This window comes from Oryzias latipes, chromosome 13, assembly GCF_002234675.1.
Source record: "Oryzias latipes chromosome 13, ASM223467v1".
Classification (NCBI taxonomy): domain Eukaryota; kingdom Metazoa; phylum Chordata; class Actinopteri; order Beloniformes; family Adrianichthyidae; genus Oryzias; species Oryzias latipes.
This window is the reverse complement of record NC_019871.2, coordinates 11,765,312-11,775,561: the sequence shown is the minus strand read 5'-3', so window position 1 is coordinate 11,775,561 and position 10,250 is coordinate 11,765,312.

The following is a 10,250-nucleotide window of genomic DNA, read 5'->3' as shown; positions in this document are numbered from 1 at the left end:
TGTATATAGTGTGTTGTTGTTGTTAACTTAATTTTTAACTTATTCTTAATTGCACTATACACCAAGTCAAATTCCTCGTTTTGTAAAGTGCGCTCTACTGAACCTGGCAATAAAACTTTTTCTGATTCCTGATTCTGATTCTGATTCTATTAATCATTGTTTTTTATTCATTCAAAATGCAATTAAATCAATATTTTATCTTTTTTCTTTTCCTTTTTCTTTTTTTTTTATCTCTTATATCCTTTTTTATAATCAATGTTTGAACTTCTTTTCCTTTCTATTGTCATGGTTTCAGTTTGTTGTCTTTTTTTTCGCTTTAGTTCTTGTTCTGTCTTGTTTGGTTCTGTTTCCTGTTTTATTTTGAAAGGTTTCCTGTCTTGTCATGTTTCTTGAGTTTTACTTCCTTTGGTCCCCATCTGCCCTAATCGTGTTCACCTGTGTCTTGTCTGCCCTGTCTGTATATAAGTCTTGTCTCTGCCTTCCTCCTGTGCTGGTCCATTAACTTCTGCTCATGTTGATCACATCTTCTTGTCTGGCGTCCATGTCCCTTGCCATGCCACAGTAAGTTTTTGTTTTTAGTTTTGTCATCCTGCTCTGCAGCGCTTTTTGTTAGTTAAATAAACCCACTTGCCCTGAACCCGTTTGCCTCCCGTCTCTGCGCCTGGGTCCTACCTGCTCTCGAGCCTCCCCCCCACACGACATCTATACATCCAATGAAATTAAACTACAAATCAACAAACACAACTGATAACAAATGTCTCTAAAAAATGATGTGTATATTTGCAGAACCTTAAAAACACCAAACAAATAACAAATGCTTCCCAATTAAAGCACAAAAAATGGAACACAAAATGTAAAACCCAAGTTAGAAATTGCAATTTGAAAAAGATACTTTTTTCAGCAGCTTTTCAAAATCAATCACCAATTCTACTCTTCTGTGGATGAAACAAAGAACTCCAGAACAATGAAGCCATTTCTCTAAGTCTCTCTCACCTTCAGTTTTAAACAAGGTCTGTGAAAATCCACCATACATTGGTCACATGAACTCAGAGACCTGCTAAAAGTGCACAATTGTAAAAGCTCTTTTATATAGACAACTGTTTGTTTGCTTAGAGCTCTAAATATAAAAAAAATGCTTTTCTATCACCTAGACACAGATGGAGAACCATATCAACTGGATTAATAACAGGGTGGCATGTTTAGACAACATGAAGCTGTCCATCACATTTTTGACCTAAACATGTAAACACATCCTTGGCTCTGCGGTTAGGAAATGGCATTTGGGAATCTCTTTATACCAGGAGCCAGCCTGGCCATTGGAACATCGCCACAGTGCCCATCCAGACTGGGACAGCAACGGGGTCCACTTCAGAGCCGTGAGCTGCTGTGTTTAACTCCAGCTGTCCCAGCAAGGGAGACAACTGCAGCAACATCCACTGACCAAGCTGACAAGCCCTGGCAGAAAAGATCCCCACAAGAAAAACACTGGCTAAGGCAGGCTGGTCAAAAAAAAATAGTTTTGCCATTGTCTTGCAGCTCACAGATCAAGTGGTTTAGTTTTCCAGTAATGTCAGTCAAGAATGCAAGTTCAGATTTACAATGTTCATATTCACCATATTCAACAGACATCTCCTCCAATAGCACCTTAAAAATCCTGTGCTGTTTTGCTTTGCAGCTGAGGTTGTTTACGATTTTCAGAATAAGAGTCATTATATGTCCAGAGCCAATCACTTCTGCACATAAGGCCTGCTGGTGAATGACGCAGCAGTAATGCAGACATTTTGGAAAGTCTGGGTCAGCTTTACAGTGAGTGATGAAACCTGTTTGTCTATTGATCATAGCAGGAGTCCCATCTGCAGTCACTGCTACCAGCTTTTCTAATTGTACATTTTTCTGCACAAAAACTCCTTCACCGTGTTATACATTTCAACTCCTCTTGTAATTGTCTGTTAGGGCAGATGTGTCAGGAGTTCTTCTCTTGTGGAAACCAAAAGCTATGCTGTACTGTTGCCGTCCACAGACTCATCACACTGGACGTTAACCACCTGCACTTTGCAAGATCCCGGTCCAGCTAATTGGCCAAGTTATCAGACATAGCTGACACTCATCTAGACATTGTAGTGGAAATTGAATGAGTTCTATTGTTCTCATCCTTAGGGACAGTGATAGCAATTATCATCATTGCTTGAATTTTTTTCATGCTATATGCAAAAGTCTTTGTCCCTTAAGGCAACAGATTACAGCCCCCCCCCCCCCCCCCCCCCCCCCAGGCTGCTGTCGTATTAACAATAGCTTGGAGCTCCAGAATGGACAAGAAAAAACGACGAGAATGGCTCGAGCAGGGCGTTGCTCACGGGGCGGTCGCTCGTGCCATGCGGTCGCACGTGCTCGGGCCCGCTAAATGCTACTTGTAGCTTTAATTAGATTTGTTGTCTTTCATAGGAAAAATTCCACACGTATATTTTAAAAACTCAAAACAATAAATAAATAGTTAAACACTGCTATAACTCAGTTATTGTAAATATTTAAAAGCTACATTTATGTATAAATGGCTTCATGGCCACAAAAAATAGTTTTTCTAAACTGGGAAGTGGGACTTTGCGGCGCTCACTAAGTTTTGGTTAATAGAAAGTTCAAACAAATAACTCTTTTAGCGTTAAAAGTTGCAGAACCCTGGGAGAATAATTGTTTTTTCAGTCGTTCGAAATGAAATCAAGTTACATTTTAGGCATTTTGGTGCAAACTATTCTCTATAAAGCGTCTCATTAGTGTCTCATTTATAAATGGGAGTACTGGCAAATCTGAACAAATCTGCTCTGCTTTTCACAAGTTTTTATGTTTATTTTTTAGCACTGCTAAAATAAATAAATAAATAAAGTTGGTAAGCTTGTTTTCCCAAGCTTGAGCTTGATTAAATATTACACAGCACTTCATTCAGAGATCTTTTACCACTAATTAGAGAGAGATTTTGCACACTTGCATCAAACTGACACAAAAAGACAGTAAAGGAACCCAAACGGGTAAATATGTAACCAAGGTAGAAAGTGTGAAAGCTTCTTGAACAGAGGTACAGGCCCTAATGATGTGTTTACAGGTAATTATAAACATAACTGAAAATGTTGTTTACCCTCACATGTGCCATAATTACTTATGGCGCATAATGAAATTTCAGAAATGACACATTATTATTGGTCCTGCTACCATTCCTCAAAACACTAATTAAGCATAGTGGAAAAAGTGTATTCCATCTTGTTTCCATTAACTTGTCTGCTTTTGTTCTTTTCCTGCACACATTCTTCTTGTCTCAGCAGCTCTGTTGCCTTTTGTTCGCATTCGGAGAGAGTTGGTTGGAGAGCGCTGACACTGGCTGGCTGCACATCTCCCATGCAGACTTTCATGTCCTAAAATGAAACGACTGTGATAGCTCTGGATTTATTCCCTAGGTGACGCTCTGATCTCATGGTACTTTGTCTCGCCGCACGTGTGCAATCTCAGCTGTTGCGCCATCATGGTTGGTGTGTATTTAGACAGAAGACAGCACAAGGAAACTTTATAAACAGCCCTGTCCAACAACACTTTACCAGCCAGAAACTAATGCAAGGCTGAATGACAAATACTTGTATGTAAAACCTCTGTAGACGCCTTTAAACTGCTTTGCCAGAGGAAATTACAATCATTACCGAAACAGAAAGGTAAAATTATGAGAGAAAAAAAAGTTGAACAAAAATTTTCAGCAAACTGAAATTCCATTCCAATCCTCTTTTAAATGCTGAATTGTGTATACTTGTTTTGCGTTTTTCTACCTACCTCAAAGGCCCAAAGCGATTTACAGTCACAGACCCATTCACCTGTTTACATGCACATTAAAAGCATTTCCAGTGGTTTTTTGATTAAAAATTCTAAAGCTTGTGGTGTTTTCTAGGACATAGTTTCAGCAGAGTGTCAAAAATTCATTAGAAATTTGCCTCTGAGTTGTTAGTTGGACCGTTGGCATAGAGAAACCCTGGCCCCCTTCCCCTCCCCGTTAATGAAAGCTTAAAAGTTGTGGCCCACCCAGAGTATTTTTTTTTATTTAGACATTACAAATACAAATTTTTTTTTTTTTTTTTTTTAAACCATTTTTTTTAATCTGCCCCTGATTCACAGAGATTTGTTTAAATAAATCCTCAGAAATGCCATTTTGAGTTTAGTTTTCTTAATATTTTTCCTCAGTCATCAGATAATTGCAACAAGAACATGCTAAAAACACCAAAAAATGCCGTTAGGGTAGGTCTTTATGCCAAAATAACATCTTAAAGGCTTGTTTAGTCCAAGTATGGTTGACAAATTTCTTTTTAAAGTGTGTAACTGTGAGCTTTCCAATTGCATCGGCTGATCAATCCTCGGCTGTAATGAGGCAAAACCTAATTTTAACTTAAGTACACTGCAAAGTAGCTACTGCTTTGAGTTGGAGTACTTAAGTTTGCCCTTCTCATGCTTCACTGTATGTAACTACTGATCACTTTACCATAATTTTATATTTATTTATTTACAATCAGCATAAATGCAGTGTGCTATCAAAATGATGCCACAACTCTTGAACTCTAGTCACGTATTATGTGGTTGTTCTTTGCTAGCCCCAAAGCTTTAGCATTGTCTGGCATCCCTGCAGTGAGACAGAGGTGACTGGATTATGTGAAATTGAAGGGAAAGTATAAAACGCTCTAAAATATATTTTTTGCGTGCACTCCAGTACATTTTTTTTTAGTGATAGCGGTCACCTGTAGGAGTAATTACCAGTAAGGGAAAAGGTTTTCCAATGAAATTAAATTTTAAGGGACATTATCTGTCAGATCAAGTCCAGCAAAAACAATGTTTACTTTGTTTATCATCATTATAATCTTTTTTTGTTGAGTGATTTGTTGCACTGCAGGACCACCACAGTTCGGTGTTACTTTTAAGTAATTTTTTTTTGTAATACATGCAGTGATAAGTGGAATTGTTTTATCGTCTGCTTCTTCTTCGCCTTTCCCTTTTCTCCAGTTGTTTGTTACTATGCACAGATCTGCAAAATATTGCAGACACCCTCTATTGAACCTGCGTGAGCCTAACATCCACAAATTAACACGAAATGCAATTCACAAGTCAGAACTGCTTTATGTTAGGAAAAAAGCCAGTGTCCAGAACCAAGACTTAACTGATGAAAACCTTAATCATTGGGGAAAAAAAAGAAACTACTCTAACAAAAAAAAACCAGAAGTACTCAAGCCAAGCTTTAATATGGCAGAAGAAAAATTAGAAAAACTCAATGATGACTTTTGACTTAATAAAAAAGTCTTTGGACTCAAACAATATCTGTATTAAACAGAAGCTGAAAAAGCTGCATGGTGGGAAACTAAAAGGTGGAGTGATAGTTGTGTAGTAACTAAAACAAACAAAAAAAAACAATAAAAAAGACTAAATATGACCAATATACAATAAACCATTAGTTTCTAAATGAGTAACAGGCTCCATGCTGTACCTGACAATTAAAAATCATACACTTCTTAATTTATCAAAACACTGCTACTGATAAATTACATCATATAAACTAAAGTATTTTTTTTTCAAGCTTTGCCAGTGTACGTTTAACAAAACTTTGAAGCTTTCAGAACTTCTGCTGCCAGTTCTGTTGCAGTTAACAGGAGACTCCAGTCTTTCCTGATAGCAGCATGGGGGATCAGTGTAAATAAACACAAATAATGAGAATATTTTTACTGCTAACGCTGTAAAAATGCCAAAAAATGAACAACTCCACGTCTGTTCGGATTTATTTGAACTGGGCAAACGTCAAATCATGCAGCTTTAGAAAGCTGTAGAACAATAGGAAAAAAAAACTTAATGCAAGATAAAAATTACAATTTGTTATTGTTTCTGGTATATTTTGAGCTGTTGTGTTAAGGTGGCTTTAAATTGGCATTTCACCGGATTTTTCTTTAAATATATGTAAACTGTCATTAATCATACCAACATTGGTTGTTTACCCACTTCTTAATAGTATTTAAAACATTTACAGGCCAGAATCTTTCAATCATTAAATAAATTGAACTAAAAATTGAAACCCTATTTCTTATTTTAATCCTCCTTGAACAATTCAGTGTGTTGCTATCTCTAACGCCTGCAATAAAGGCTGCGACTTGATTGGTTACAGGACAATAAACAGATAAATTCAAACTTAACCACATCTTCCCAAAAGGGACTGAATTGAAGTCAAAGCTCATCCAAGCTGACGACCTGTATCCCACAATGCTTTTCTCCGCTTTTGGAGAGCGCCTGTCAGCATTCAATAGTAATTTAATTAAAACATGTAACTTTTAATTACTAGACTAATTAATTTAATAAGTCAAAATAGACTCGGAGTGATAAATTATTGAAGTGGTGATGTTCCTGCAGCAACTCACTTGTGCTCCACGTGACTGACTTCAAGGCTCTGCACTGAGCGTTAGACTGCTACACACTCGGCCCCACAAAAATAGAACTCTTTCATATGCTGACAACAGACTCACACAAAACATACAAAAAAAATCTATCTGGGAGTTGCAGCATCTCAGACAAAAGATGCCTAAATAAACTTGTACTGCAGCAAAAACCTTTTTTTTTTTCAGACAATATCTTGAAAGATAATCAAAAATAGTTATTGTGGTGATTCAATTAAAAGCCTGCTTATAATCAAAATTAATTATGCATCAACAGTTCTAAAATTGATAGAAAGATTGCATCCAGACGTAGAAGAATAAAAGATAAGGGGAGAAGATTGGGAAATGTTTGCTTTGCTTATTGTATGTGGGTGGTTTCTGTGAAGCGGAACATTAAGAGCGAATTTCTAAAATAAAAAAATAAAACACAACTTCTTTTTGCATCTGTAGTGGGGAGTCACCTTGAGATTTGGTGGGAGGAAAATCAGAGGATGCTGCTTGAAGCATACGCTCAGCAGATAATCACAGATATCCTTTTTGAAACATTTAACCTTTCTTCTCTGGGGATGGAAGGTTAAGAAAAAAAAACGGTATTATTTTTGCACCAGAAATTCTAAAATTAACATCAAGCACGTTTTCTCCCTTTAGCAAACATCAATCTCTGATTACAAATTCGAATATTGAGCATCGAAGAGGAGCATCACTAATATTAGAGCCAGTAGTGCTGTTCACAGCATCTTTCAGGATTGGAGTTAATCAGCTCACAAACACCAGCCTTTTCTCTCTGATACTTTCAAACAGGATTAAGAGGCAGGCTGTGCGTGCATCAAATTAATGCCGATTTCTCTGGGTCATACTGCAGCACTCAGAGATAATTGTGTTGTGGTTGTCACAACTTCAGGTGATTGTCCCTTATCCTTGTTGATAACAACCAGCTCATCTGTTTCATGGGACATGACTTGGCATTTCTCTCACCACTAATAGTACAGTTTTGTCAGAAAAAGGATAAAGTAGTACACTGAATGAATAAATCCTAGTTTTATTTGCAAATGAGGAATGCATTGGGTGTGTATCGGTTAGTACTTTTTTTTTTCTTCTAATTATCAGGAAAAACACCCCAGATATGCTGATTAAAAAATGGTAGAATAATTAAGTAGAATAACTAACAGTACAACGTTATCAGTAACCACAAAAAGCCAATTTAGTCGCCGGTTTTCGTACTATGGACACCGCCATGGAGACAATCAAGTCGTTCTGTGTCAACCTTTCTGTGGCAACCACTCTCACCACTCGGGAATGAGTTTGTCGGATCATCATGAAATCTGTCAAATATTTTGAACGCTGGACGTAGAGGGGCAGTAGGCACCACATATTTTATTAAAGCATCTGATTGGTCAGTTTATAACTGAAATTAGATGAACTACAGAAAAGTGTTTAAATAACAGAACCTGTAAAAAAGAAAAGGTATCGGAGCAATAATGGATATTCTGCTGTTTATTTCTCTATAGAAGGCACAGGGTTTTGGCTTGTTAGAGCCAGCTGGTGCATCCTGTTTGGAACACAAGGAGAAAGAAGGGCTGGGCGATAAAACGATAATTATCGTTATTGCGATATTACCTTTTTTCGATAGTGAAATGAGTCTATTGCGATAAACTTTCGTTTTAAATGAACACGGGAGAAACCCCCGGAAGACCCGCCCTCTTGTCCAATCAGAATTAATTATCACAGGGCTAGACCAATCACTGAATAAACTGTGCCACGTCTAGTTAGAGTGAACGTTATTTACAAGCTAGGATGCAAGCTAGTATCTGCATGCGTTGCAAATCCCAACACTTGCAGAAAATGAATGTTCCGTCTGAAGAGAAGTTAACAAACTCGGGCCAAGCGGGCGCAGATGAAGGTTCAAGAGGCATTGTAGAACGGACCGGCCTGAAAAGTTCCGCCGTGTGGACGTTTTGCGGTTATCTAAAGTCGGATAAAAGTCAAAGTAACGTCTACTGCAAATTGTGCCAAAGATGCGTTCCTAATAAATGTGGAAATACCACCAACCTTTTTTCTCACTTAAAGCAGCACCACCCCCTCGAGCATGCTCAATGCCAGACTTCAAAAACAACGGTAAGACCTGCGCTGCAGCAGCAGTCTTTACATTCGGCATTTTCCAATGCCATACGACAAAAAATTGAAGAGACATTGCGACATCACAAATGCTGTAGCCTAGTATTTAAATAAGAACATTTTTGTTTTAAGCTTTCTTTAATTTCTTGAAGAGCATTTTAAAGAAACTGAGGAGTTTCTTGGGAGTTTTTTTTAGTTTATTGCACTTTTTTTATATTGACATAATTGTGTGTCAATTTTTTGTCTATTTTTCTGTTAAACTTTAAAGTTCAAACATTTGAATTTATTTGTGGTCTTTTAAAACTGTGTGCAATAAAGATTACTTTGAAAAATATAGTTATTTGATATCGTTTTTAATATCTTTATCGCACAATATGAAAAAAACAATATCGTGATATGAAAAATCCAATATCGCCCAGCCCTAGGAGAAAGAATTACCCAGTCCAGTTCTCATTTACAGTTAATGCATGAAATCATGTAAACAGACCTACTGTAGCAAACCACACTAGGATGTACCTGCAAAGACAAATTCCATCTGATTTTTATAGTGTAGGAGTCCAGTAACAAACAGAAAACTGGATTTAAAAACTTTGACAATAAGTCTTTAAAGAAGCCACACTGTACCAAACAACTCATCAATAGTAAGAAAAATATAAAGACAAGACATGTTTTATATTGTCTTTGTTCTCCCACAAGTTAATCCTACATGATTTAATAAATCCTCAGCGGAGCAAAGTGTTGCATGCCATCAATCTCAATCAATCAATTAGTCATCTAAACAAGCCATGCTCAGACATTCGTTCACTCTTAATTTCCCCATTGTACTAATTACACTTGAACGTGTCATCCTAAATTAAAATTGAACATTTAAATGGGATCTATTCCAAGTACCTGAAAAATGACCACCCAACAGTCACGTCCTTGAATTCCTGAACAGCAAATGCTTGTTGTCCAGGGATCACTGTCTGGTTGGAATGCTGCTTAAAAAGATGTCCGTCTAGAAAGTAACTTACGGTACATTTAGACTCCATTTGACTGAAAGCGAGATAGTAAAGATGTTGTCAAAGATCTGTAATCTGCCTTGTTGCACAAACAAAAAGAAAATCAATACAGAGACACCTCATGCTCCTTGAGAGAAGCATTATATTTAAATGACTGCATGAGTAAGAGAGAAAAGTGGCTGCTTTCTGAGGTTAAACTACTCCCATTAAAGTTTGAATAATGTTATTGACCTTTACCTGGGATGGATCACTTAAAGTAATGGGAAATGGTGGTGCTGACAGAATTATGATGACAGAATAGCTTATGGTTATGAATTAGGTCCTGTTCTTCAAAATGCCTATCAATTTGTCAAATTACATTCATGTGTTCAGCTCGAAACTTGAATGTGGGCCATGGAACCGAAAGGTGTCAGTCATTTTGTCACATAAAGCATTTTCATCCTCTGTATGTGCACAACAACAGCCGTGCCAGTCATGGATGTGAACTCAGCACATCAAATTTAAAGACCCACTCAGAGGAAAATTGTGTTTTTGGTGTTTTCAACGTGTTCTTTTTGCATTTTTCTCATGATGAATGACATTTATTAAGAAAAGTAAGCTCAAAAGTGCATTTCTGAGTATTTTTCTATTCAAAGAATCATGAATCAGTAACAAATGAAAAAAGGCCATAGGAACGAGCTTGTAGTAGTAGCGTAAAAGA